Here is a 27,893-nt window from a genome sequence, read left to right on the forward strand (position 1 = left end):
TGCAGCCTTGACGTACTCCTTTCCCTATTTGGAACCAGTCTGTTGTTCCATGTCCAGTTCTAACTGTTGCTTCTTGACCTACCGGGGTCCAGCCCTGGTAGGATCCAGGGATTCCCTCGGGAGGACGGCGTCGGTGATTGAAAGAATAGATAAAGAGATAAGGAAAGAATTTTGCAGTTGAGAAAATAGAGGAGAGAAAAGAGGCTGATATTCCTTCGTTTACGCAGAAAGCCAATAAAGCCCCAGCACGGGACTTGCTCTGTTCACGTAGGCCGCAGGCGCCCTCTCAAATTGCGGAAGGTGCCCCACCTAAGGCACATTCTCGAGTGGGTCTTAGAAGCCCAGGCAGGAAAGTGAACGCAGAGAGCCCCTGCGCTCCATGGAATCAGCCTGAATAGGAAAAGGAAAGAGAAAGAACGACATGGGGAGACCAAGCTTCGGTGAGCAAGGCCTGCACTTTATTTTCCAAAGTAATTTTTATACCTTAAGTTGTGCATAGAGGATGGGGGGGCGGGGGCGGGTAGAGTCACGCAAGGTCAGCAGTCCTTGATCCTTATCGAAGCCAGGCTTTCTTTCTGCAAACTTATCATATGCAAAAGCTTTAGGTGATTTATATCATCTTCTGGCCAAAGTATTGGAGTTTCATAAAATGTTAACATTTTATGATCCTCTTTTCAGAAAACTTTTTTGTCTCTAAAGGTGATTATTCTAAAGTCAGGCGCCACCCTCTGAAAGCATTAGATAAAGTTGCATTCCTATAGGGCAAAAGTGTGGTGGGCTATAATAAGAAAAGAATTAACTCAAGGGTCCAAGGTTACAAACATTAAAGCTACTACTTACATTTCTATACACCAACTATATTAATCAATACACTCCCAGGGACACAGTGGGTAAGGGATATGGAAATTTGACAGCAAGCATTAGCTCAACAAAGAAATCCTCTACTAGTTCTATTCTAACAATTTTAACTCTCTGAGAAACTCTGCATTGTTAGAATATCTTAAGCTTCCTGTGCCTCTCATGGTTGGGAGGCTGTGAATCTGAACAAACCTGTCAGGCAAGCTAGAAAGTCATCAGAGGGGTTTGATGAAACACTCCTATTATGCCCAGGAGACTTATTAACTAGAGTTTTAAGTTGATTTTCTTACAGAGAAAGGTGATCGGGGAAAAGCCCCCATTAATGTCAGAAGAGTTGGTGAAAGTCGTGAAATTGGAAAACAGACAGATTTTGGTTTGGGGGTAGATGCTCGGGCAGGTCCGGGGGCCCCTCGAGTTCTGATTCGCCTTTGCATGTCAGATCCTCTCTGTACGACCTTTGTCATGGGTGGGAACTCCCATGCTGGCTCCCAGCATTGACCTGCATACAGGTTTCTCAAGAGGCAGGTCAGGTGGTCTGGTATTCCCATCTCTTTCAGAATTGTCCACAGTTTATTTGATCCACACAGTCAAAGGCTTTGGCATAGTCAATAAAGCAGAAATAGATGTTTTTCTGGAATTCTCTGCTTTTTCAATGATCCAGTGGATATTGGCAATTTGATCTCTGGTTTCTCTGCCTTTTCTAAAGCCAGCTTGAACATCTGGAAGTCCACAGTTCACGTATTGTTGAAGCCTGGCTTGGAGAATTTTGAGCATTACTTTGCTAGCATGTGAGATTAAGTGCAATTGTGTGGTAGTTTGAGCATTCTTTGGCATTGCCTTTCTTTGGGATTGGAATGAAAACTGACCTTTTCCAGTCCTGTGGCCACCACTGAGTTTTCCAGATTTGATGGTATATTGAGTTTCACAACATGATCTATTAGGATTTGAAACAGTTCAACTGGAATTCCATCACCTCCACTAGCTTTGTTTGTAGGGATGCTTCCTAAAACCCACTTGACTTCACATTCCAGGATGTCTGGCTCTAGGTCAGTGATCACACCATCGTGATTATCTGGGTCATGAAGATTTTTTGGTATAGTTCTTCTGTGTATTCTTGCCACCTCTTCTTAATATCTTCTGCTTCTGTTATGGCCATACCATTTTATTGAGCCCATCTTTGCATGAAATGTTCCTCTAGTATCTCTAACTTTCTTGAAGAGATAGATCTCTAGTCTTTCCCATTCTATTGTTTTCCTTGATTTCTTTGCACTGATCACTAAGGAATGCTTTCTTATTTCTCCTCATTATTCTTTGGAACTCTGCATTCAGATGCTTATATCTTTCCTTTTCTCCTTTGCTTTTCGCTTCTCTTCTTTTCACAGTTATTTGTAAGGCCTCCTCAGATGGCCATTTTGCTTTTTTTCATTTCTTTTTCTTGGGGATGGTCTTGATCCCTCTCTCCTGTACAATGTCATGAACCTCCATCCATAGTTCATCAGGCACTCTGTCTATCAGATCTAGTCCCTTGAATCTATTTCTCACTTCCACTGTATAATCATTAGGGATCTGATTTAGGTCATGCTTGAATGGTCTAGTGGTTTTCCCTACTTTCTTTAGCTTAAGTCTGAATGTGGCAATTAGGAGCTGAGCCACAGTCAGATCCTGGTCTTTTTTTTTTTTTGCTGACTGTATAGAGCTTCTCCATCTTTGGCTGCAAAGAATATAATCAATCTGATTTCGGTGTTGACCATCTGGTGATGTCCATGTGTAGAGTCTTCTCTTGTGTTGCTGAAAGAAGGTGTTTGCTATGACCAGTGGGTTCTCTTGGCATTTAAAATAGCATTTAAATAGCATTCTCTAGGCATTTAAAATAGCATTAAAATAGCAATGGCATTTAAATTCCATTAGCCTTTGCCCTGCTTCATTCTGCACTCCAAGGCCAAATTTGCCTGTCACTCCAGGTATTTCTTGACTTCTGTTTTTGCATTCCAGTCCCCTATAATGAGGACATCTTTTTTGGGTGTTAATTCTAGAAGATCTTCTAGGTCTTCATAGAACCATTCAACTTCAGCTTCTTCAGTATTACTGCTCAGTGCATAGACTTGGATTACTGTGAGATTGAATGGTTTGCCTTGGAAATGAACAGAGATCATTCTGTCATTTTTGCAATCGCATCCAAGTACTGCATTTCAGACTCTTGTTGACTATGATGGCTACTCCATTTATTCTAAGGGATTCCTGCCTGCAGTAGTAGATATAATGGTCATCTGAATTCACCCATTCCAGTCCATTTTAGTTCACCAATTCCTAAAATGTTGATGTTCACTCTTGCCATCTCCTGTTTGATCACTTCCAATTTGCCTTGATTCATGGACTTAACATTCCAGGTTCCTATGCAATATTGCTTTTTACAGCATCAGACCTTGCTTCCTTCACCAGTCACATCCACAACTGGCTGTTGTTTTTGCTTTGGCTTTGTCTCTTCATTCTTTCTGGAGTTATTTCTCCACTGATCTCTGGTAGCATATTGGGCACCTACCGACCTGGGGAGTTCATCTTTCAGTGTCTTATCTTTTTGCCTTTTCATACTGTTCATGGGGTTCTCAAGGCAGGAATTTCTACTCATTTGAAGTGGTTTGCCATTCCCTTCTCCAGTGGACCACATTTTGTCAGAACTCTCCACCATGACCCATCCATCTTGGGTGGCTCTACATGGCATGGTTCATAGTTTCATTGAGCTAGACAAGTCTGGGGTCCATGTGATTAGATTGTTTAGTTTTCTGTGACTGTGGTTTTCGGTCTCTCTGCCCTCTGTTGGAAAAGGATAAGAGGCTTATGAAAGCTTCCTGATGAGATAGACTGACTGAGGGGGATATTGGGTCTTGTTCTGATGGGCAGGGCCATGCTCAGTAAATTTTTAATCCAATTTTCTGTTGATGGGTGGAGCTGTTTTTCCTCCCTGCTATTTACCTGGGGCCAAATTATGGTGGAGGTTATGAAGATAATCATGACCTCCCTCAAAAGATCCCATGCATGTACTGCCACAGTCTGTGCCCCCAATCCTGCAGGAGACCACCACTGACCCACACCTTCACCGGAGACTCCTGGACAACCACAGGCAAGTCCAGGACAGTCTCCTGTGGGGTCATTGTTCCTTTCTCTTGGGTCCCGGTGCATAAAGTTCTGTGGTGCCCTCCAAGAGTCTATTTACCAGTCCTGTGTAAGTTCTGGCAGGTCTATGGTGGGGTTAATGACGACCTCCTCCAAGAGGACTTATGCTATACTTACACCCAGAGCCCCTGTCCCTGCAGCAATCCACCGCTGACCCATAACTCCATAGGAGATCCTAAAACACAGTTCTGTCTCAGTCTCTGTGGGGTCTCTGGGTCCTGTTGTGCACAAGGTTTGTTTGAGCCTTCTGAATGTCTCTGGCAAGAATGGGGTTTTATTTTAAATGCGAATTCACCCCTCCTACCATCTTGCTGGGGCTTCTCCTTTGCCCTTGGACATGGGGTATCTCCTCACAGCCTCTCCAGTGCCTACCATCTTACCGGGGTTTCTCTGACACAGCTGCTCCAGCAAAGCACAGGTGCTGCTCCTGACCTTGGATGTGAGGTATCTCCTCTGGGCAGCTCGAGCACCACACAGCCACCGCTCACTGCTACAGCACCCCACAGCCTGGGTTTCAGCCTAGAAAGACCATATTGAATTTCTAAGCTATGGAAGTGCAAAATAATAAATTCCTATTGTTTTAAGGCACTAAGTCTGTAGTGATATGTTACAGTAGCAGTAGAGAATTAATACACCATTTCTAATCCAAACCTGATGCATTTTGTTTTGGAAAGGAACACTTTTATTGGTCATACCAATTTTTTTTCTCTCAGGAGGTTTTAGAATGTCTATAATAGAGTTTTGCCAAGAGAATGCACTGGTCATAACAAACACCCTCTTCCAACAACACAAGAGAAGACTCTACACATGGACATCACCAGATGGTCAACACCGAAATCAGATTGATTATATTCTTTGCAGCCAAAGATGGAAAAGCTCTATACAGTCAACAAAAACAAGATCAGGAGCTGACTGTGGCTCAGATCATGAACTCCTTATTACCAAATTCAGACTTAAATTGAAGAAAGTAGGGAAAACCACTAGACCATTCAGGTATGACCTAAATCAAATCCCTTATGTTTATACAGCAGAAGTGAGAAATAGATTTAAGGGCCTAGATCTGATAGATAGAGTGCCTGATGAACTATGGAATGAGGTTCGTGACATTGTACAGGAGACAGGGATCAAGACCATCTCCATGGAAAAGAAATGCAAAAAAGCAAAATGACTGTCTGGGGAGGCCTTACAAGTAGCTGTGAAAAGAAGAGAAGCGAAAAGCAAAGGAGAAAAGGAAAGATACAAGCATCTGAATGCAGAGTTCCAAAGAATAATGAGGAGAGATAAGAAAGCCTTCCTCAGTGATCAATGCAAAGAAATAGAGGAAAACAACAGAATGGGAAAAACTAGAGATCTCTTCAAGAAAATTAGAGATACCAAGGGGACATTTCATGCAAAGATGGGCTCGATAAAGGATAGAAATGGTATGGACCTAACAGAAGCAGAAGATATTAAAGAGAGGTGGCAAGAATACACAGAAGAACTGTACAAAAAAGATCTTCACGACCCAAATAATCATGATGGTGTGATCACTGACCTAGAGCCAGACATCCTGGGGGAATGTGAAGTCAAGTGGGCCTTAGAAAGCATCACTACGAACAAAGCTAGTGGAGGTGAGGGAATTCCAGTTGAGCTCTTCCAAATCCTAAAAGATGATGCTGTGAAAGTGCTGCACTCAATATGCCAGCGAATTTGGAAAACTCAGCAGTGGCCACAGGACTGGAAAAGGTTCGTTTTCATTCCAATCCCAAAGAAAGGCAATGCCGAAGAATGCTTAAACTACTACACAATTGCACTCATCTCACATGCTAGTAAAGTAATGCTCAAAATTCTCCAAGCCAGGCTTCAGCAATATGTGAACCGTGAACTTCCTGATGTTCAAGCTGGTTTTAGAAAAGGCAGAGGAACCAGAGATCAAATTGCCAACATCCGCTGGATCATACAAAAAGAAAGAGAATTTCAGAAAAACATGTACTTCTGCTTTATTGACTATGCCAAAGCCTTTGACTGTGTGAATCACAATAAACTGTGGAAAATTCTGAAAGAGATGGGAATACCAGACCACCTGACCTGCCTCTTGAGAAATCTGTATGCAGGTCAGGAAGCAACAGTTAGAACTGGACATGGAACAACAGACTGGTTCCAAATAGGAAAAGGAGTACGTCAAGGCGGTATATTGTCACCCTCCTTATTTAACTTCTATGCAGAGTACATCATGAGAAACGCTGGACTGGAAGAAACACAAGCTGGAATCAAGATTGCCAGGAGAAGTATCAATCACCTCAGATATGCAGATGACACCACCCTTATGGCAGAAAGTGAAGAGGAACTAAAAAGCCTCTTGATGAAAGTGAAAGTAGAGAGTGAAAAAGTTGGCTCAAAGCTCAACATTCAGAAAACAAAGATCATGGCATCTGGTCCCATCACTTCATGGGAAATAGATAGGGAAAGAATGGAAACAGTGTCAGACTTTATTTTTTGGGGCTCCAAAATCACTGCAGATGGTGATTGCAGCCATGAAATTAAAAGATGCTTACTCCTTGGAAGGAAAGTTATGACCAACCTAGATAGCATATTCAAAAGCAGAGACATGACTTTGCCAACAAAGGTCCATCTAGTCAAGGCTATGGTTTTTTCTGTGGTCATGTATGGATGTGAGAGTTGGACTGTGAAGAAGGCTGAGCACCAAAGAATTGATGCTTTTGAACTGCGGTGTTGGAGAAGACTCCTGAGAGTCCCTTGGACTGCAAGGAGATCCAACCAGTCCATTCTGAAGGAGATCAGCCCTGGGATTTCTTTGGAGGGAATAATGCTGAAGCTGAAACTCCAGTACTTTGGCCACCTCATGCGAAGAGTTGACTCATTGGAAAAGACTCTGATGCTGGGAGGGATTGGGGGCAGGAGGAGAAGGGGACGACAGAGGATGAGATGGCTGGATGGCATCACTGATTCGATGGTTGTGAGTCTGAGTGGAGTCCAGGAGTTGGTGATGGACAGGAAGGCGTGGTGTGCTGCAATTCATGGGGTTGGGAAGAGTCAGACACGACTGAGCGACTGAACTGAACTGATAATTTCATAGAATGTCTAAATAGACTATCTTTACACTATTAAAATGCCAAGGTAAAAAGATGAAAATATCATCCTTAAATTTAAAGAGGATCAAGAGCAGAAACTTGGCAGTGTTTCTTCAGATCATTCAAAATAGCACTTTCACTTAGTTTCTTTCTCTCACAAAATTGTAGGCATGGCTATGTTATTAATTTAATGCAATAACTAGAATGGTGGCTTTCTTTTCATTCTCTGATAGATCTGAGACACTAAGAGTTTGAAAATTGTTTTCTCTGTGCTTCAAAGCACACTAGATGAAGTTAAGACACTTAATAATATGTTGCCTACATTGATGTCTGCTTTGTTGTTACTCTTCAGTCTCTCAGTCGTGTCTGACTCTTTGTGATTCCATGGACTGCAGCACACAGGCTTCCCTGTCTTCCACCATTTCCTAGAGCTTGCTCAAACTCACATCCATTGAGTCAGTGATACCACCCAACCATCATCCTGTCATCCCCTTCTCCTTCTGCCTTCAGTCTTTCCCAGCATCAGGGTCTTTTCTAATGAGTCAACTGTTGGCATCAGGTGGCCAAAGTATTGGAGCTTCAGCTTCAGCATGGTCCTTCCAATGTATAATCAGGGTTGGTTTCCTTTAGGATTGACTGGTTTGATCTCCTTGCTGTCCAAGGGACTCTCTAGAGTCTTCTCCAGCACTACAGTCCAAAGGCATCAATTCTTTGGCACTCAACATTTTTTATTGTCCAGTTCTCACATCCATACATGACTACTGGAAAAACCATAGCATTGACTATATGGGCTTCTGTAGACAGAGTAATACCTCTGCTTACCTAAAATCTATTCCTTCTGATTCCTCAAAGTTTTTCAGTAAATTCTGCTCTTTAAATTCACTGCCTTTCTCAGAAAATAGTTTATGTTTCTTCAGATAAACAGCATCTTCTTTTGTTTTGGTTGTTACAGTGTTGAATGTCTTCTCATCTTCTTCATCTCTACATTGGCAGTTTTTTCTTCCACCTGCTTTTTTTTTTTTAGAAAAACAAAGAAATAGGACTATGGAAAGATGGTAAATCAAGATAACATGGAGATTTCCTTCTATAGACATTTAGAAAACAAAAGTAAAAGAAAAAAATGGAAGTGTGTACCGCAGACAGCAAAAAAGTGGTGGGGGCAGGAGCTGGCATGAGGGGTATAAATTTCAAGTGCAGAAACTGAAAACTGGGGCAGTACCTACATGAGCAGATACTGTCGTGCTCTGGGGAGTGTTTACTAGTCTCTATTACCCTCTTGATTTTAACGTCTCAAGCAGCAATAGAAAATGAATCTTTCAGGCCTACATAAGGTGGGGTTAGAATTGAAATATCTGATTAAAAAAACCAGGAAACTCAAAGGACTACCCCTCAGTGAAACTGCATTCTAGATAAACAGGAAGCAAGCAAGAAAGCCCTTCTTCCTGGGTGGAAAAAATAAAAGCATGTTGTTAAGAAATCAAACCCCTGGTTGTACACCTTGCACAATCCAAGTGGTCAAGGAAGTCCCATGCCAAGAAATTAGCATTAAAAATTGTCCCATGCAAGTGCTTCCTTGTGTGCAGTACACACAGCTACTGTGGAGGCATAGCCCTGCAATACACACCACATGTGATTATCAAGGGACACACAAGGCCACGAGGAAAACTGCCAAACACAAGAGGAAAAAACCATCGCTAACTGAGAGCCCAAGGATACAAAGACCAAGGTAGGCCACATGTCCAAGAACTTGAGGTGAGAAACAACCAGAATAAAAACTATAAATCCAGTACATTTAAAAGCATCAGAATCATAGTAAGTTATCAAAATATGACAAAACTAAGATCCTAAGAGGAATAAATGGAAATTTTATAAAGCACTATATAAAACTTCTTGAAAAGAAAAACATATTATCCTTAAGAACTGGTAATATATGGCAAATTTAACACAGGCACATTCAAGTGGGGCATTCCAGAATGAAAATGAAAATAAAAAGTAAAGAATTAAAAATAAGAAACAAACCAGAGGGCCAGAATGTTTGAATTAAAAGTATTACTATCACTATCTTGACAAAATTAAATGATTTAATAATGTCCCTAAACACTGGGTTTCCTTTTTCTTTGGAGACATAGCTTTGGTGTTTTTTTTTTTTTCTTCTCTAGCTTCAGTTGTTGTTATGATACAAGAGTATTGATTCTTTCTGAAGTTTTAGCAATTCTAGTAGGAAGCAGCCAGAGCTCCAATCAACATTAATTTCTTGTTTGTTTGTTTAATTCTCTCTTTTTTTAACTTTTTTTCAACATAATTAAGATTTATACAATTTTCACACAACAGCAGGATGCAAATTCTATTCAAGTTCCCATAGACTATAAATCAGAAGACACTGGAACATATCCAGGGACATAAAACAAGGTGCAAAAGTTTCATGGTCTAAAGGTTTTGAAATCATACAGAGTCTGTTCCCTTATCTTATCCCTTATGTTAGAAATCGATGTCAAAGATATTTGAAAATGACCCACATATTTTCAAGTGCAGTGTAACATTTACCAAGAGAGAGCTTTAAGTTAGCCATTGAAATCCTCATTAAAGTTAAAAGACTTAATCACCCTAGAGGGTGATTGCAGAGTAGAAAGAATTTAAATAAGAAATTAATATCTAAATGAGAAATTAATACCAAAGATACTTTTTAAACCCCATATATTTGGAAATTAAATGTCCACTTTTAAACAACATCAATTTTATATGTTTCTTTCAAAACTACCATTGTTACTTTCTCTACCACCTACCTAGCCCAGATTCTTAATAGCTCTTTTAGATTCTTCCTTTTTCTCTACCCTTTAAAATGCAGTTGATGTTTAAAAAATTAAAAATGGAGCTATCATATGATCTATCAATTCCACCCCTGGGTATATATCCTGAGAAAACCATAATTCAAAAGGATGCATGCACATCAATGTTCATTGCAGCGCTATTTACAATAACCAGGACATGGTGTCAACCTAAACGTCCATCAACAGATGAATGGATAAAGAAGATGCGGTACATATATACAATGGAATATTACTCAGGCTTAAAAAAAAAAAGAATGAAATTATGCCATTTGCAGCAATGTAGGTGGACATCCGCTGGATCATGGAAAAAGCAAGAGAGTTCCAGAAAACATCTATTTTTGCTTTATTGATCATGCCAAAGCCTTTGACTGTGTGGATCACAATAAACTGTGGAAAATTCTGAAAGAGATGGGAATACCAGACCACCTGACCTGCCTCTTGAGAAATCTGTATGCAGGTCAGGAAGCAACAGTTAGAACTGGACATGGAACAACAGACTGGTTCCAAATAGGAAAAGGAGTACGTCAAGGCGGTATATTGTCACCCTGCTTATTTAACTTCTATGCAGAATACATCATGAGAAACGCTGGACTGGAAGAACCACAAGCTGGAATCAAGATTGCCGGGAGAAGTATCAATCACCTCAGATATGCAGATGACACCACCCTTATGGCAGAAAGTGAAGAGGAACTAAAAAGCCTCTTAATGAAAGTGAAAGTGGAGAGTGAAAAAGTTGGCTTAAAGCTCAACATTCAGAAAACGAAGATCATGGCATCTGATCCCATCACTTCATAGGAAATAGATGGGGAAACAGTGGAAACAGTGTCAGACTTTATTTTTTGGGGCTCCAAAATCACTGCAGATGGTGATTGCAGTCATGAAACGAAAAGACACTTACTCCTTGGAAGGAAAGTTATGACCAACCTAGATAGCATATTCAAAAGCAGAGACATGACTTTGCCAACAAAGGTCCGTCTAGTCAAGGCTATGGTTTTTCCTGTGGTCATGTATGGATGTGAGAGTTGGACTGTGAAGAAAGCTGAGTGCCGAAGAATTGATGCTTTTGAACTGTGGTGTTGGAGAAGACTCTTGAGAGTCCCTTGGACTGCAAGGACATCCAACCAGTCCATTCTGAAGGAGATCAGCCCTGGGATTTCTTTGGAAGGAATGATGCTAAAGCTGAAACTCCAATACTTTGGCCACCTCATGCAAAGAGTTGACTCATTGGAAAAGACTCTGATGTTGGGAGGGATTGGGGACAGGAGGAGAAGGGGACGACAGAGGACGAGATGGCTGGATGGCATCACTGACTCGATGATGTGAGTCTGAGTGAACTCTGGGAGTTGGTGATGGAAAGGGAGGCCTGGCGTGCTGCGATTCATGGGGTCGCAAAGAGTCAGACACGACTGAGCGACTGAACTAAACTAAATTCAGATGGACCTAGAGATTATCATACTAAGTACAGTAAGTCAGACAGAGAAAGGCAAATATTATATGGTATCACTTGTATGTGGAATCTAAAGAAATGGTACAAATGAACCTATTTACAAGATAGAAGTTGAGTCACAGAGGTAGAAAACAAACTTGTGATTACCAGGAGGGCATGGGGAAGAGAAATAAATTGGGAAATTGGGATTGATATATACACACTACTATATATAATATAGATAACAAATAAGGACCTACTGAATAGCACAGGGAACTCTATTCAGTACTCTGTGATTAGCTACATGGGAACAGAATCTTTAAAAGAGTGCATATATGTGTATGTATAATTGACTTACTTTGCTGTACAGCAGAAACTAACACAACATTGTAAATCAAGTATACTCCAAAAAAAATTTTTTAATAAATAAGACAGTTGATGCTAATCATTTGCACATTCTGTATTTACAAATTCACCTACTTCCAAACATTCATATGGCACTCCAATATTAATACTTGTGGCACTTCTGTGGTCATTTGCAAATGTCTGCTAAGCAGTGAAAAATTTGAGTCACCCCACATGCACGTTCCCAACTGAGGTCAAATAAGGTGACATTCTGCCTTCATTTTTGGCTCTCCTGCTGTAAATAAGTGTAGTCTATTTAGTGCCATATTTTTCTCATTTTTTTTGTGCTTTTTGTTGGTGATTTCACTCTTTAAAATGGCCCCTGAGTATAGCTGGAAGAGCTAATGGATATATACAGCAGTAATAAAACAGGCACCCTTTCTGTCTTACATTCTGATGGGAGAAGACAAACGATAAACAACAACTGAGAAACCTAGTATATTAAGTAATTATACGAAACAAACCAAAAACATCTGCAGAAGAGAAAATATGAAGTTTGGGGAAGGTTGTTATTTTATATAACTTGGTCAGAAGGCCTGTCTGAGAAGAAAAACCAAGCAATGAAAGCTGGAGGAAGTAAGAGGGTGGTCCAGGTGGATTGCGGGGTACAGGCTTAAGGCAAGACTTAACCTGGTACGATTGTGGAACGGCAAGGAAAACACACACGCACACACGCGGAATTCAGAGTTTCATAGCTCCTATCTTTTAAGGGAAAAAGAAAAATGCCTCTCAAAAGATGAGAGGGAAGTATATGTCTGATTCTGCAGAGACATCAAACATTCTCACTTATATTTTTTTGGTGAGCAAGTCCAACAGTAATATTAAATGAAAGTGGTATTTACCATTAGAATTACCCAGCATTGGAGGTGGGGACATCCCTTCTGGGAGTGCAGAAAAGGAGAAATATGATTTGAGTGATATGAAAGGAAGGTAAAAATAGTCTCCTTTATCTCACATTAAAGCCTGTGTAATACACAAAATAAAATCCCTGGAGGACATTAATTATTTATGAAGCCAAAGATATGCTTTTAACCTATGACACTTGAATTCTGAGCAAGAGGCTGTAACTGCTGCTTTTTTCATAACCTTGTTTTCCAGGAAAGCAAAAGTTAAAACAGAAAGAATACAAGGAAAAACAGGGAGCAGTTATAAGGTAATCCTCTGTAATATTTCAGTTAGATTTTCATAGCCAATATTATACATCGTCTTACCATTTCTTATGTGACAGTGGTCAATCAAATACCCGACTTGTTGTAGCCACAAGTTCTGGGAAACAAACTCACTCAGAAGGACAATGCAGATAGTGGAGTGCAGTTATTACCCTGCGGGCCCAAGGCAGAGTCTCCTCTTAGCCAAGGACCCCAACCAGTTTTTGTGAAAACCTTATATACCCTAAGTATATGTGCTCAAAGCTACCTTTCCAAATTCTCTGAAACTAGTCTGAACAAAGGAAAAGAAAGACACAATCAAAGTTTACTCATGATTCATCAGGCTTAAACCTTAAGCCCAGGTCGTTAACAGTGGACAATTATCAATAGGCCTGTGCTCATACCCCAATAAGCATAATAGAATTTATGATTCTATTTGGTTACACAGATAATTAGGGTATTCTTTCAGGCAACAGAAAGTCTAGGTATGAGCCCTGGGGTTCTTCCATCCGGGGGGTCTGATTTTCCAGTTGACATGTCATTTTCATAGATGCTGGACAGAGAGCTCAAAGTTCACACTCCAGCCCAAGATGGAGTCCTGCTTTCAAGATGGAGCCTGTTCTGTCTGTTTGCTCCTTCAGACTGAGTAATTATAAACCTGGCCATTAGAGACTAAGAGGTTATATTTCAAAGCTATTCATTGTTTTAATAAACAAATAAGATTTCATCTATTTTTGTAAGTAACACCAGCATCAAAAATTTTAAAGTTAGATTCAAAATGTTAAAAATACAAAACAACTAGGCCTTAGTACAATTGTGTACCTATAATCTAAACACTAATAAAAAAGAACTCAGGTCCAGATACCATAACAACTGCTTCCCAGGTGGTGCTAGTGGTAAAGAATCTGCCTGCCAATGCAGGGGATACAGAAGATGAGGGTTTGATATCTGGGTCCGGAAGATCCCCTGGAGGATGGCATGGCAATCCACTCCAGCATTCTTGCCTGGAGAATCCCAAGGACACAGGAGCCTGTCAGGCTACAGTCTATAGGATCAAAAAGAGTTGGACACAACTAAAGTGACTTAGCACACACACACACACTATAGAAAATTTATGCAGCATGGAAGGGGAGTTTGAAGGAGAATGGATACATGTATATATATGACTGGCACTTCCCGGATAGCTCAGCTGGTAAAGAATCCACCTGCAATGCAGGAGACCCTGGTTTGATTCCTGGGTCAGGAAGTTCCCCTGGCGAAGGGATAGGCTACCCACTCCAGCATTCTTGAGCTTCCCCGGTGGCTCAGATGGTAAAGAATCCACCTGCAATGCAGGAGACCTGGGTTTGATCCCTGGGTTGGGAAGATCCCCTGGAGGAAGGCATGCAACCCACTCCAGTATTCTTGCCTGGAGAATCCCCATGGACAGAGGAGCCTGGCAGGTTACAGTCCGTGGGATTACAAAAAGTCGGAAAAGATTGCGCGACTAAGCACAGCACATGTGTATGACTGAGTCCTTTTGCTGTCCACCTAAAACTATCACAACATTGTTAATCAGCTATACTCCAATATAAAATAAAAAGTTGAAGAAAAGTAAAATTAAAAAATAACCGCACACAAAAAATAAATCTACCCAGCAATTCCACCCAAAGCTTTAGATGAAACCACATCCACTAGACTGATTGGCCAAAGGAAATCCATTGCTACCAAAATATCGCCACTCTAAACATACTGTTTACTTGAAAGATGTTTAAGAGATGTACATAGCTGAGATGTGTACAGTTTTATGGAAATGATACTAAGCTAAGACAGATGCCAGTGCTGCCTCTAAATGCAAATATTATGGGAAAGAGTCGGGCCATTTGTATTTTGCTTTGGCTTCTTCCTCCCTCTTGCTCTGCCAGAATGCTCTCACATTGAGTTTGCCTTCGGGGTTCAGGGCAGCAGAATCCCTGTGGTCTGGCCTGTGCTCACGAGTAAAAGTCAGTTTGCCATTTGCTAAATTATTTATGAGATCAGCTGCTGTTGGGACTTTTTATTGAACAATTTTTAAAATAAATATTTTATAAGCAGCCAGAGGCTATTGTTATTTGATGCATTTCAGAAAATTAAAGAATAAAATTTAAACTGTAGTGTAAAAAAATGAAAGGATCACTGTGCCTTTGTTGATAGAACACTCACACCACACATGCAGTGGATGGATTTAGACATTGTTTAAATAGACTGCTTATGAAGCTATGTTTTAGAATTTAGATAAATTCTCCTTTCATAAGGAATAAAAAAATCATAGCACTTCAGTTTCCTCTTTGATATTCAGTACTAAGTTGGATGTTGATATTCTTAGTGCTTTCAGAATTAGATGTAGACTCTAGGCTTTATTCTACATCTCAAATTTGCTATTTTGCATTGCTTTAAGCCATTGCTCTAGTAGTGATTTTTATCAATAATAAATTGCCTACTATTTTCAAAATCTCTTATATTTCACCTGAAATTAAAGTTTCAATTCCTTTTAAATACGAATTCTGTGCTTATAAATACAAAGATGAAGATCCAGAGGATAAATGCCTTTAGAAACTCATTAAAAAAGCAAGGCAAATTAGAAGTGGTCAAACAGGAGATGGCAAGAGTGAACATCGACACTTTAGGAGTCAGTGAACTAAAATGGATGGGAATGGATGAATTTAACTCAGATGACCATTGTATCTACTATTGTGGGAACAATCCCTTAGAAGAAATGGAGAAGCCATCATACTCGACAAAAGAGTCCAAAATGCAGTACTTGGATGCAATCTCAAAAATGACAGAATGATCTCTTCATTTCCACAGCAAACCATTCAATCTCACGGTAATCCAAGTCTATGCCCCAACCAGTAATGCTGAAGAAGCTGAAGTTAAACAGTTTTATGAAGACCTTCTAGAACTAACACCCAAAAAAGATGTCCTTTTCATTATAGGGGACTGGAATGCAAAAGTAGGAAGTCAAGAAACACCTGGAGTGACAGGCAAATTTGGCCTTGGAGTACAGAATGAAGCAGGGCAAAGACTAATAGAATTTTGCCAAGAGAACGCACTGGTCATAGCAAATACCCTCTTCCAACAACACAAGGGGAGACTCTAAACATGGGCATCACAGAAGGCCAACACTGAAATCGGATTGATTATATTCTTTGCAGACAAAGGTGGAGAAGCTCTATACAGTCAGCAAAAACAAGAGTGGGAGCTGACTGTGGCTCAGAGCATGAACTCCTTACTGCCAAATTCAGACTTAAATTGAAGAAAGTGGGGAAAATCACTAGACCATTCAGGTATGACCTAAATCAAATCCCTTATGATTATACAGTGGAAGTGAGAAATAGATTCAAGGGACTAGATCTGATAGACAGAGTGCCTGATGAACTATGGACGGAGGTTCGTGACATTGTACAGGAGACAGGGATCAAGACCATACCCAAGTAAAAGAAATGCAAAATGGCTGTCTGAGGAGGCCTTACAAATAGCTGTGAAAAGAAGAGAAGTGAAAAGCAAAGGAGAAAAGAAAAGATATACCCATTTAAGTGCAGAGTTCCAAAGAATAGCAAGGAGAGATAAGAAAGCCTTCCTCAGTGATCAGTGCAAAGAAGTTGAAGAAAACAATAGAATGGGAAAGACTAGAGATCTCTTCAAGAAAGTTAGAGATACCAGGGGAAATTTTCATGCAAAGATGGGCTCAATAAAGGACAGAAGTGATATAGACCTAACAGAAGCAGAAGGTATTAAGAAGAGGTGGCAAGAACACACAGAGGAACTGTACAAAAAGATCTTCATAACCAAGATAATCACGATAGTGTGATCACTCACCTAGAGCCAGACATCCTGGAATGTGAAGTCAAGTGGGCCTTAGGAAACATCACTATGAATAAACCTAGTAGAGGTGACGGAATTCCAGTTGAGCTCTTTCAAATCCTAAAAGATGATGCTGTGAAAGTGCAGTATACCATCAAATTTGGAAGACTCAGCAGTGGCCACAGGACTGGAAAAGGTCCGTTTTCATTCCAATCCCAAAGAAAGGCAATGCCAAAGAATGCTCAAACTACTGCACAAATGCACTCATCTCACACGACAGCAAAGTAATGCTCAACATTCTCCAAGCCAGGCTTCAACAATACACGAACCGTGAACTTCCAGATGTTCAAGCTGGGTTTAGAAAAGGCAGAGGAACCAGAGATCAAATTGCCAACATCTGCTGGATCATCAAAAAAGCAAGAGAATTCCAGAAAAACATCTATCTCTGCTTTATTGACTATGCCAAAGCCTTTGACTGTGTGGATCACAATAAACTGTGGAAAATTCTGAAAGAGATGGGAATACCAAACCGCCTGACCTGCCTCTTGAGAAACCTGTATGCAGGTCAAGAAGCAACAGTTAGAACTGGACATGAAACAACAGACTGGTTCCAAATCGGGAAAGGAGTGTGTCAAGGCTGTATATTGTCACACTGCTTATTTAACTTATATGTAAAGTACATCATGAGAAACTCTGGGCTGGAGGAAGCACAAGCTGGAATCAAGATTGCTGGGAGAAATATCAACAACCTCAGATATGCAGATGACACCACCCTTATGACAACAAGCAAATAACTAAAGAGTCTCTTGATGAAAGTGAAAGAGGAGAGTGAAAAAGTTGGCTTAAAGCTCAACATTCAGAAAACTAAGATCATGGCATCTGGTCCTATCACTTCATGGCAAATAGATGAGGAAACATTGGAAACAGTGGCAAACTTTATTTTCTTGGGCTCCAAAATCACTGCAGATGATGACTGTAGCCATGAAATTAAAAGATGATTACCCCTTGGAAGGAAAGTTATGACCAACCTAGATAGCATATCCAAAAACAGAGACATTACTTTGCCAACAAAGGTCCGTTTAGTCAAGGCTATGGTTTTTCCTGTGGTCATGTATGGATGTGAGAGTTGGACTGTGAAGAAAGCTGAGCGCCAAAGAATTGATGGTTTTGAACTGTGGTGTTGGAGAAGACTCTTGAGAGTTCCTTGGACTGCAAGGAGATCCAACCAGTCCATTCTAAAGGAGATCATCCCTGGGTGTTCTTTGGAAGGACTGATGCTAAAGCTGAAACTCCAGTACTTTGGCAACCTCATGCGAAGAGTTGACTCATTGGAAAAGACTCTGATGCTGAGAGGAATTGGGGGCAGGAGGAGAAGGGGACGACAGAGGATGAGATGGCTGGATGGCATCACCGACTTGATGGACATGGGTTTGGGTAGACTCTGGGAGTTGGTGATGGACAGGGAGGCCTGGCATGCTGCAATTCATAGGGTAGTGAAGAGTTGGACACGACTGAGCAACTGAACTGATAGTATCTATATGGTATATTACTATGAAATAGAATATGTCTCTTTTCTTTCCCCTCTAATATAGTGTGGGGATCTAGGATAGCCAAAGAGTATGATGTTTTTTAAACTGACCTACTGCACTTCCTCCAACAAAAGGATGAGGCCAACTACAAAGGACCTTGTAAATTGTAGCTAGATCTTAGCACAAGCCCTAACATCTCTATTACTAGCTGTGTGTCACTAAGCAAGTCATTTAAAATTTCTGAGTTACCTTCTGTGTGAGATAAAGATACTGAACCTGTGATATTGTGATTTATAATAAATATATACTTTAGTCTTTATTAGTGGTTCCTGGTTCACAGTTTCAGGAATTTCCTGAGCAATAAGAGCAATGTGTACATCTTTTGTTATAATACTTGGTCTCTTGTCCTCGGTTGCTGAAAACACTTCAGAGCTCTAAAGGGAAAGGGGTTGTCTTATCATCACAATAAGATACTTAAAACCACAAGGAAGTTTATATTAATGAGCTGACTTTTGGAAATCCTCTGAAGATGGGATTACTGGTTGTCGGGAGAACAAAATAAAGTGATGAAATTTTCTGTCCCATCCTCTGATTTCTGGGGTGTGGTGAGGGGCTAGAGGTTGAATTAATTACCATGGCCATAGATTTGATCAATCATGCCTATGTAATGAACCCTCCATAAAAACCCAAAAGGAAGGGGCTCAGAGAGCTTCCAGGTGGGTGAGCCAGAATATTTCCAAGTGTTACTGTGCCAAGCTCAACTCCAAGCAGTGTGGGCGGTGGGGGAGAGGGGGTGCTCTTTTGTCCAGGATCTTGCCCTGTCTTTCTCTTCCTCTGGCTATTGATTCACATTGTTAATATCTTTCATAATAAACCAGAAATATAATGGATAAACTGTTTTCTTGCATTCCGTGAGCCACTCTAGCAAATTAACTGAACCCTAGAAGCGGGTCATAGGAACCTTTGATATATAGCCAGTCAGTCAGAAGCACAGGTAACAATCTGGACTTGCAATCGGCATCTTAAACAGAGGGCAATCTGGTGGGACTGAGAGCTTAACCCGTGGAATATGATGCCATTTCCAGAGAGAGATTATCAGAATTGACTTGGTTATAGGACACCCCACATGGTGTCTGAGAACTGCTTGGTGAGTGTGAGGAAAAAACCCACTATGATGGAATCAGGCACAGAATTGTCAAACCCATCTATCTGTGCAGTTACTGTGCCCATCTATCTTGCAGTTATTGTGAGGCTCAAACAAGACCCGTTAAGTGAAAATGCTCTACAAACATGAAAAGCATAAAGCAAATATAAGCTGATATTACTAACGTTAATGTCAAGAGTTTGTAGCCATTCATGTTTCTAAAAGTATTCCCAACCAGGAAATTAGATAGAAATTGACTTCCAGAATAAAGTTTCTCCTCCTTTTCAGTTCATGCACACAATTTCTATAAAAAGGAACTTGTAACATCTACACTGCGAACCTCTTCATGGAAGCTGGGTTAGAGAATTGTCACAGAAGAACTGGGTACCCACGAATCATGCCACGACGGCTGTGCACCTGTAGATACATGTCAGGAGATGAGACAGAATGTTAAAGTTGGTGACAGAATTTTCATTGAGTTCTCTTAATTAGGTCACGCCAGGGGAGTGAATGTAATCCACTCTGCCCCCTTTCCAGAGGCTTCCAATGTGTCGGGAGTCTATTTTTATTACACAGATTAGTTTAGCACAAGCACAGTGCGAAACATCAATGTCTTATTAAAAAAACATGTTAATGCACCAACTTGTGTAGAAGCCAAGAAGAGAATAAGAGAGAATTTAATGGGCCAAACTTGAATTTTTTCCCAGCCAATACCATTGAACACCTGTTAGCAATCAGGAAGAAGTTACAGAGAATATTGAACATCAAAGCACATTGAGCTAAATTCCATACTTCTCAGCGGTGCTGATTAATTTTTCTCTTGAGGCTCCCATGGCTAAACTTTCTCACCAAAGGGTTATCCTTGAAAAGCCCATATATCTCTCTACAAGACTCTCAGAGACATTTAGAATGGGCTAAAACTGAAAAGTAACCAGGCTCAATAAGTTGAGCTTTGAGTCAAAGAAAATTAAATTCCATAATTTTTTAAAAGTGTTTTCTTGGAAAGAGACACTATAAACAAAGTAAACTAAAATCACAAACTTGGGGGGGGGGGTGGGAATCATCTTATATCACAGAAAGAAAAGTAATGGTCTTATTACATAAAGAACTTCTAAAAAATGGAGAACAAAATCTCCATTAACTTTACAGAAAAATGGGGTGGAACCTAGAAAAAAATAAAAACTACTCTTAACCATAAGGAAAAAGCAAATAAAACCCTCAGTGAGTATAATTCTATAAATATCCAAACATACAACAAAGTTAAGAAAATAACATTCACAAATATATAAAAACACTGTATAGATCTACACTGTAGGGAACTACCTGAGGAACAGACTGGGTTCTACAACACATTGCAAGGTTAGAAGGAAAGAATGCAGAGGTGGACTCTATACTCTAAAAGAGATACATCTCTCAAGACAGGTTTCCTAATTACAGTGAAGGACCCTGATTTAAATCCTAGTTCAAAAAATCTTTAAAAAAAGAGAGAGAAGTAATTGGAAATTTGAGCACCGATTGGCAATTTGATATTAAAGAATTATTATTTTTTATGTGTAGGGCTTCCCTGGTGGCTCAGATGACAAAGCATCTGCCTGCAATGCAGGAAACCCCGGTTCAATTCCTGGGTTGGGAAGATCCTCAGGAGAAGGATCTTCCTTCTTCATTATTTTTTATGTAGTACTATATAAAATTCTCCAAACCAGGCTTCAGCAATACGTGAACCATGAACTTCCAGATGTTCAAGCTGATTTTAGAAAAGGCAGGGGAACCAGAGATCAAATTGCCAACATTCACTGGATCATCAAAAAAGCAAGAGACTTTCAGAAAAACATCTATCTCTGCTTTATTGACTACGCCAAAGCCTTTGACTGTGTTGATAACAATAAACTGTGGAAAATTCTGAGAGAGATGGGAACACCAGACCACCTGACCTGCCTCTTGAGAAACCTGTATGCAGATCAGGAAGCAACAGTTAGAACTAGACGTGGAACAACAGACTGGTTCCAAATAGGAAAAGGAGTACATCAAAGGTGTATATTGTTACCCTACTTATTTAACTTCTATGCAGAGTACATCATGAGAAATGCTGGGCTGGAAGAAGTACAAACTGGAATCGAGATTGTAGGGAGAAATATCAATAACCTCAGATATGCAAACGACACCACCCTGATGGCAGAAAGTGAAGAAGAACTAAAGAGCCTCTTGATGAAAGTGAAAGAGGAGAGTGAAAAAGTTGGCTTAAAACTCAACATTCAGAAAACTAAGATCATGGCATCCGGTCCCATCACTTCATGGCAAATAGATGGTGAAACAATGGGTGACTCTATTTTTGGGGGGCTCCAAAAACACTGCAGATGGTGATTGCAGCCATGAAATTAAAAGACGCTTACTCCTTGGAAGGGAAGTTATCATCAACTTAGACAGCATATTGAAAAGCAGAGACATTACTTTGCCAACAAAGGTCTGTCTAGTCAAGGCTATGGTTTTTCCAGTAGTCATGTGTGGATGTGAGAGTTGGACTGTGAAGAAAGCTGAGCGCCGAAGAATTGATGCTTTTGAACTGTGGTGTTGGAGAAGACTCTTGAGAGTCCCTTGGACTGCAAGGAGATCCAACCAGTCCATCCTAAAGGAAATCAGTCCTTGGTGTTCATTGGAAGGACTGATGTTGAAGCTGAAACTCCAATACTTTGGCCACCAGATGCAAAGAGCTTAATCACTTGAAAAGACCCTTATGTTGGGAAAGATTGAGGGCAGGAGGAGAAGGGGACATCAGAGGATGAGATGGTTGGATGGCATCACTGACTCATTGGACATGAGTTTGGGTAAACTCTGGGAGTTGGTGATAGACAGGGAGGCCTGGCATGCTGCGGTCCATGGGGTCGCAAAGAGTTGGACACGACTGAGTGACTGAACTGAACTGAATAGTTACGTTTAAATTAAAGATAGTCCTTTTCTTTTGGGGCTAAAATATTTAGAAATGAAATAGTACTGACTGAAATTTGTCTCAAATTAACTCGGGAGGGAAAAGTAAGAAGGGCAGTCCTGTGCTCAGATCAGATAAGATCAGATCAGTCACTCAGTCGTGTCCGACTCTTTGTGACCCCATGAATCACAGCACGCCAGGCCTCCCTGTCCATCACCAACTCCCGGAGTTCACTCAGATTCACGTCCATCGAGTCAGTGATGCCATCCAGCCATCTCATCCTCTGTCGTCCCCTTCTCCTCCTGCCCCCAATCCTTCCCAGCATCAGAGTCTTTTCCAATGAGTCAACTCTTCGCATGAGGTGGCCAAAGTACTGGAGTTTCAGCTTTAGCATCATTCCTTCCAAAGAAATCCCAGGGCTGATCTCCTTCAGAATGGACTGGTTAGATATCCTTGCAGTCCAAGGGACTCTCAAGAGTCTTCTCCAACACCACACTTCAAAAGCATCAGTTCTTTGGCACTCAGCCTTCTTCACAGTCCATCTCTCACATCCATACATGACCACAGGAAAAACCATAGCCTTGACTAGATGAACCTTTGTTGACAAAGTAATGTCTCTGCTTTTGAATATGCTATCTAGGTTGGTCATAACTTTCCTTCCAAGGAGTAAGTGTCTTTTAATTTCGTGGCTGCAGTCACCATCTGCAGTGATTTTGGAGCCCCCCAAAATAAAGTCTGACACTGTTTTCACTGTTTCTCCATCTATTTCCCATGAAGTGATGGGACCGGATGCCATGATCTTAGTTTTCTGAATGTTGAGCTTTAAGCCAACTTTTTCACTCTCCACTTTCACTTTCATCAAGAGGCTTTTGAGTTCCTCTTCACTTTCTGCCATAAGGGTGGTATCATCTGCATATCTGAGGTGATTGATATTTCTCCCTGCAATCTTGATTCCAGCTTCTTGGGTGCTTCTTCCAGCCCAGCGTTTCTCATGATGTACTCTGCATAGAAGTTAAATAAGCAGGGTGACAATATACCGCCTTGACGTACTCCTTTTCCTATTTGGAACCAGTCTGTTGTTCCATGTGCAGTTCTAACTGTTGCTTCCTGACCTGCATACAAATTTCTCAAGAGGCAGGTCAGGTGGTCTGGTATTCCCATCTCCTTCAGAATTTTCCACAGTTTATTGTGATCCACACAGTCAAAGGCTTTGGCATAGTCAATAAAGCAGAAATAGATTTTTTTCTGGAACTCTCTTGCTTTTTTGATGATCCAGTGGATGTTAGCAATTTGATCTCTGGTTCCTCTGCCTGTTCTAAAACCAGCTTGAACATCAGGAAGTTCACGGTTCGCATATTGCTGAAGCCTGGCTTGGAGAATTTTGAGCATTACTTTACTAGCATGTAAGATGAGTGCAATTGTGTGGTAGTTTGAGCATTCTTTGGCATTGCCTTTGGGATTGGAATGAAAACGGACGTTTTCCAGTGCTGTGACCACTGCTGAGTTTTCCAAATTTGCTGGCATATTGAGTGCTATTAAATGCTAAACCACCTGCTTGGGGCTGGAATAGCTGATTTGTAACATATGTTCATTTGCAGATTGCCATGGTGCAAATATTCACACTGTGACTGATTTCAAGCTCTCAAGTTATGTACTGAACTTGGAACTGTGAAAAGATGCTCACCATTCACTCTCCATCAGGTCTGGGCTGGTCCCAGCACACCACCAGGGAATGTGTACAGGTTACAAGGTTGGCCAAGAGTTGATAAGTTCTTTACTCCAGTGATGGATTCAAGCACCTTCACAACCTTACCTTATATGTTTGAAGTTCTCCATCATAAAACATTTGAAATGAAATTACTAGCTTTCCTTCCCTCATAAAATATTCCATATAGTTAGATCACATTAGATGCCTAAGACAATAAGGAGTTTTTTCTGTGTGCTGTTTTGCACTTAAATTTGTGGTCAGTCATCATCTCAGTTAAGAATTCTTGCTTGCTCTTGCTTTTTACTAAATCACAGGGATGAGAGTGAAATAATATTTTTAAAATATGGGTATGTATATGTAAATATATGTGTGTCTGTGTATCTATGTGTGTATACATATATATCTCCAATTCTCCTTGTGAGTTGGAAGACCTGAGCTTAGAATGTATCCGATATAGGCAATGATGACTACTGACTACTTTCCCAGGTATTTCACTGCAAACTACAAAGAGAGTAGAAACAAAGTTTCCCAAACAAAAATAACATTGGAACTATCTCCCAACTAAAATAATGCAAAACATATAAAAGTAGAAACTCCTACTATGTGGGCTGTGCTTAGTCACACAGTTGTGTGCGACTCTTTGCAACCCCATGTACTGTATGTAGCCTGTCAGGCTCCTCGGTCCATGGGGATTCTCCAGGCAAGAATACTGGAGTGGGTTGCCATTTCCTTCTCCAGGGGATCTTCCTGACCCAGGGATGGAACGTGGATCTCCCACATTGCAGGCAGATGCTTTACCGTCTGAGCCACCAGGGAAGCTCCCTTATTATGTTTCAGTTCAGTTCAGTCGCTCAATCGTGTCTGACTCTTTGCGACTCCATGAATCGCAGCACGCCAGGCCTCCCTGTCCATCACCAACTCTCAGAGTTCACTCAGACTCACGTCCATCAAGTCAGTGATGCCATCCAGCCATCCCATCCTCTATCGTCCCCTTCTCCTCCTGCCCCCAATCCCTCCCAGCATCAGGGTCTTTTGCAATGAGTCAGCTCTTCGCATCAGGTGTCCAAAATATTGAGGTTTCAGCTTCAACATCAATCCTTCCAATGAACACCCAGGACTGATCGCCTAATGGACTGGTTGGATCTCCTTGCAGTCCAAGGGACTCTCAAGAGTCTTCTCCAACACCACAGTTCAAAAGCATCAATTTTTCGGCGCTCAGCCTTCTTCACAGTCCAACTCTCACATCCATACATGACCACAGGAAATGACACAACTTTATCAGGAAGTAAACTGATCCTTTTTCTGTAAATTTCAAGAACATTTCTCAAAAACATTTATGATATTCTACATTAAATTTTGCATCATGAAATCTAGACTTTTAATTGCAAGTATAATAATGATGACTAGGCTTCCCCGGTGGCTCAAAAGATAAAGAATCCTCCTTCCAATGCAGGAGATGCGGGTTCAATCCCTGGGTGGGGAAGATACCCTGGAGAAGGAAATGGCACTCAACTCCAGTATTCTTGCCTGGGAAATCTCAGGGACAGAGGAGCCTGGTGGACTACAGTCCATGGTCGCAAAACAGACACAATTTAGTGACTAAACAATAACAAAACAACGACAATTTAAATTTTCCATATGCTGGAAAACTGTTCTGGGCATTTTATCAAGATAACTAATTTAATCCTTTCAGCAACACTATGCAGCAAGTACTATTATTATCCCATTTTACAGATTAGGAAAGAGAAAGAGAGGTTAAGGTTACAACACTAGTGAAGGGTACAGCCAGGATTTCAATCCAAGTCGCTTGGCTCATGGGCTTCCTTGGTAGCTCAGATGGTAAAGAAGCCACCTACAATGCAGAAGACCCTAGTTCGATTGGGTCGGGAAGATCCCCTGGAGAAGGGATAGGCTACCCACTCCAGTATTCTTGAGTTTCCCTGGTGGCTCAGACAGTAAAGAATTCGCCGCAATTTGGGAGACCTGGGTTCAATCCGTGGGGTTGGGAAGATCCCCTGGAGGAGGGCATGGCAACCCACTCCAGTATTCTTGCCTGGAGAATCTCCATGGGCAGAGGAGTCTGGACAGCAACACTCCATGGGGTTGCAAAGAGTCAGACATGACTGAGTGGTTAAGCACACAGCACAGCTTGGCTCCCAGAGTTAAGTTCTGGACCTAGCTCTTAGCAGGAACAGAGATTAGTCTCATTTATCCAGAGTGGAAAAAAACAAGGCAGTGGATGGCTTCTACCTCAAAATTGTTATGCATTCTCAGCAAGTTACTAAATCACTTTTGAGTTCCAATGTCTCATCTATTCAGTATAGATAAATACTGCAGATGAACTTATTTACAAAACAGAAACAGACATAGAAAACAAACTTATGGTTACAATGGGGAAGGCAGGGGTGGGGTAAACATAAATTGGGAGTATGGGATTAACAGATGCACACCAAGTATAAACAACAAGGATTTACTGTGCAACACAGAGAGCTGTATTAAATATCTTGTAATGAACTAATGGAATAGAATTGGGGAAAATACAAATATATACACATATACGTATAACTGAATCACTTTGTTGTACACTTGACACCAACACAGTATTCCAAAGCAACTATGCTTCAATAAAAATAAATGAATGAATGGATGCAGATCTCTAAGGTCTTTTGCAGGTCAAAATTTCTAAGCTAATCAGTAACAATTTTGATGAGTGATATTATTAGCACACATTTAGTCAGTTTCTAGCGCTTCCTTGGTGGCTAAGTGGTAAAGAATCTGCCTGCAATGTATAAGCCACAGGAGATTCAGTTTCTATCCCTGGGTTGGGAAGATCCCCTTGAGGAGGGCATGGCAAGCCACTTCAGTATTCTTTCTTGGAGAATCCCATGGGTAGAGAAGCCTGGCAGGCTTCCGTCTACAGGGTCACAAAGAGTCGGACACGACTCAAGCGACTTAGCAGTCAATTTCTAAAATTCAAGCATATTTTCCCAACTTTGTCTACAATGAAGGATGTCTACAGTTTATAGAGTCAGATACCTTAGATGGCAGATGGGAATACCAGAGCACTTGACCTGCCTCTTGAGAAACCTATATGCAGGTCAGGAAGCAACAGTTAGAACTGGACATGGAATAACAGATTGGTTCCAAATAGGAAAAGGAGTACGTCAAGGCTGTATATTGTCACCCTGCTTATTTAACTTCTATGCAGAGTACATCATGAGAAACGCTGGGCTGGAAGAAGCACAAGCTGGAATCAAGATTGCTAGGAGAAATATCAATCACCTCAGATATGCAGATGACACCACCCTTATGGAAGAAAGTGAAGAGGAACTAAAAAGCCTCTTGAGGAAAGTGAAAGAGGAGAGTGAAAAAGTTGGCTTAAAACTCAACATTCAGAAAACTAAGATCATGGCATCTGGTCCCATCACTTCATGGGAAATAGATGGGGAAACAGTGGAAACAGTGTCAGACTTCATTTTTCAGGGCTCCAAAATCACTGCAGATGGTGACTGCAGCCACGAAATTAAAAGATGCTTACTCTTTGGAAGGAAACTTATGACCAACCTAGATAGCATATTGAAAAGCAGAGATGTTACTTTGCCAACAAAGATCCGTCTAGTCAAGGTAATAGTTTGGTTTTTCCTGTGGTCATGTATGGATGTGAGAGGTGGACTGTGAAGAAAGCTGAGCACCAAAGAATTGATGCTTTTGAACTGTGGTGTTGGAGAAGGCTCTTGAGAGTCACTTGGACTGCAAGGATATCTAACCAGTCCATTCTGAAGGAGATCAGCCCTGGGATTTCTTTGGAAGGAATGATGCTAAAGCTGAAACTCCAGTACTTTGGCCACCTCATGCGAAGA

The sequence above is a fragment of the Bos taurus genome, chromosome 5 (assembly GCF_002263795.3).
Source record: "Bos taurus isolate L1 Dominette 01449 registration number 42190680 breed Hereford chromosome 5, ARS-UCD2.0, whole genome shotgun sequence".
Taxonomy (NCBI): Eukaryota; Metazoa; Chordata; class Mammalia; order Artiodactyla; family Bovidae; genus Bos; species Bos taurus.